This window comes from Lolium rigidum, chromosome 3, assembly GCF_022539505.1.
Source record: "Lolium rigidum isolate FL_2022 chromosome 3, APGP_CSIRO_Lrig_0.1, whole genome shotgun sequence".
Classification (NCBI taxonomy): domain Eukaryota; kingdom Viridiplantae; phylum Streptophyta; class Magnoliopsida; order Poales; family Poaceae; genus Lolium; species Lolium rigidum.
The window spans coordinates 267,067,269-267,070,357 of NC_061510.1; the positions used below are offsets into that span (position 1 = coordinate 267,067,269).

General features: G+C 41.1%; 1 long non-coding RNA gene across 1 annotated transcript; it reads left to right on the forward strand.

The window, feature by feature from the left end:
* The first annotated feature begins 470 nt into the window (after positions 1-470).
* Positions 471-1,550, forward strand: LOC124699439. Its single transcript, XR_007001391.1, has 2 exons — positions 471-1,005; positions 1,111-1,550. It is a non-coding gene; the product is annotated as an uncharacterized LOC124699439 (long non-coding RNA).
* The last annotated feature ends 1,539 nt before the right edge of the window (positions 1,551-3,089 follow it).

Here is a 3,089-nt window from a genome sequence, read left to right on the forward strand (position 1 = left end):
CCCAACCTCTCCCACTGTGTTGCTTCCTCTTCTCCATGTCGCCACCTCTGCTTCCGCTGGGTTCGTCTAGTATTCCGGCCGCACGCCCGAAGCTCCGCCGCGGGGAAACGTCGTCGGAGCATCACAGACCGGTGCCTACTGCCTAGCTCCACCTCAGCTTCTGCCGTTCTCCATCGACAGTCTCCTAGAAGCTTAATCCCCAGCCGGCAGCTCCACAAGACCTCGTTTGCCCGTCCGTGTGGCTATATTGCGGCCGCTAGCCTCGGCTGCTTCCTCCACACCACAGGTCGCCACGCACGTTTGCAGCAGCCAGTGAAAAAACAACGTAGCTATTTCTGTTTTGTTCCTAATGGATTTCTTCTCCTGTTGTACTGTCTATATGAAAGATGAAAATTACGTACTTCAATCTTTGTACACCAATCCTGGCAACGAGCTATCAAATTTGTTTACCGCTACATATCTTCGTTTCATCTGCCCTCATATGTGCCGTGAATCTGTGATATACTAGCATAATATATGTGTTTGATACTTACATGCTTCCACTCCTTCTGATATTGAATCTATTACAATCGAACTTTGCTTCAACCATTTGCATTCATGCTTGGATCACTTACATTTTTGCATAAGGCGATGTCAGTTTTTGCTTCTTATTGTTCCCACTGTTGTTTTAGAAATTGATACAACCACTACTACTAGGCAATGTGCATCTCTTGGCTTCAACACATCCATCCATGATTCATCTGACAACGACTGTGACAACGATTGCCGTATCATAGCTTGCGAGGACGACGAGCTTGAAGCGTAGCCACATGTACTAGCTTCGTCGTGGAATGAAAGAGCTCGATGTTATTGATCTTGACAGCATATTATGCTTCAGCTTACTGTGCTTCCTTGTACTGCTTATAAACAATATTGATACTGACTGTATATTATTTTTCACTTTCATGTGCTTCTTGTGTTCATAGTTGTGCTTCGTCAAGGTTTTCAGATTGCTATGTTATAGAGGTAGTAGTATTTCTTCAGTACATACATTTTCCTCCATATTCTCGTTCCTTTTGCTTCCACCTCACGTTCATTTTCTTTCCATGTTATCCTTATTATTATTTGTAGGCATCATGAAGGAGGCTGAGTTCGAGCACCTGTTCAAGAGTCGATTGTAGCATGACGGTTGAATGATGCATGGCACGAGTAGTATATGCATTGCCTCATCGATGCAAGCCTCGTGGTCATAAAGTAGTGCAATGACGAGAGAACAATCGACCCGTGGTCTAGTACTGTGTCGGCAACTAAGCAAATTGTCCCCGTCCAGCAATGGCGGATGCTCGCATTATTCTCCTTCAGCAAAATTCCTTGTAGAAACCACATAATGCGTTCATTGGGAGCATCTTTTTATTCGTGAATTTGGCATGAGTGTGTAGGAAGAAAATAGAAGAGTACATGGAAACATAGAATATTATGAACTGAAATTTAAATACTTATGAAGCATTGTTCTAATTGACCAGAAGCGTGTATTAATCTTGTTGTAAGTATAGTTGATTGGTGGTTGCATATATACAATGGATCGGAAGCTCTAATCTCCTATGTATGAAGCAACTAGCTGAAACGATGGAAATACATGTGGTTATCTGTTGAACATTGTTTTCATGGAAGCAAACTCTTGAATTGATAAAATCAGCTCAATTTGTGTACAAAAATCCTCACTTGGCTCGAAGCATCTGCAAAATACCCCTGTTTGATCACTTGTAAAAATAAAATTTCTTATTTTGCTGGAAGCTATTCTTTAAATGCTATTGTGATGTTTCCTGTTCAGAATTAAAATACCGAGTTTCATAGGATAAATATTCCTAATAAATAAAATCAAAGTTAATCTAACATGGAAACAAATTATCCGGGACGATGGAAACATAATTTCGCCGTGTTTCAATTAACTCTGTACTACTGGAAGCATTTTTTAAAACATGGAAGAAAAATTAAGATATGTCGAAGCAAATCTGCAAATGTCCAAAAAACGAGTGTCAAGAAAATTTGATTAACAAGGAAAGAAAGGTTAAGAAAAAGTAGTTTCCTAAAAATCTGCTTCCTAATTTTTGGAATTCGTTTCCTAAATATAAGCAATTAACGCAGGCTACTAGAATGGAAAGGAGAGCCAAATCAGCATAGTAGTACTTGACAAATTTAAGACGGAAGCATTCAATTGGAAAATTTAAGATGGAAGCACTCAATTGTCCACAAATTCCTGGAATTAGTTGTGGCTCTCTTTGACAATCGTACGGACCGACAGCTTGTGATCGGACGGATGAGCACTGGTCCGACGGGAAGCCCAAATCGGGATCCGATTGGTAGTGGTGCCCTTTTTTCTATGCTCATAAACAAACATTTGCATTCAATGCACAATTATTCATGATCCTTTGTTTGAGTTACTTTTCATGTTATAACATAGTTGCTAATTTCTATTGTTAGAATTATATCTATCATGCCTATATTTAGAGTACTTTGATGCCAGCTCACAATGCTTTACAATGCTATATCAAGATTGTGTTGGCTTCATGTCACCTCAAAAATTATCTTTATTATCACTTACCTACTCGAGGACGAGCATGAGTTAAGCTTGGGGATGCTGATACGTCGCAAACATATCTATAATTTTTGACGCTCCATGCTTGTTTTACACCAATTCATAAATGTTTTGCTCATGCTTTGTTCCACTTTTATACATTTTCAGGCACTAACCTATTAACAAGATGCCACAGTGCCAATTCCCTGTTTTATGTTATTTTGTATTTCAGAAAAGTTGTACAGAAAATATTCTCGGAATTGAACGAAACAAAATCCGAAGTCAATATTTTCCCGTAACGAAGACAGAGTCCAGAGGGGGGGTCGAAGAAATAGCGCAGGGCGGCCAGACCATGCCTAGGCGTGGCCTGGCCCACGCCTAGGGGTGGTGTGGGGCCACCTGGCCTCCACCGACCTCGCCCTTCCGCCTATAAGAAGCCTCCTGACGCGTGAACCCTAAATGAATAAGCCTCCGTCCACAAAAAGTTCCGTAGCTCCGCCGCCATCGCAGACAAGATTCGGGGGACAGAAGTCTC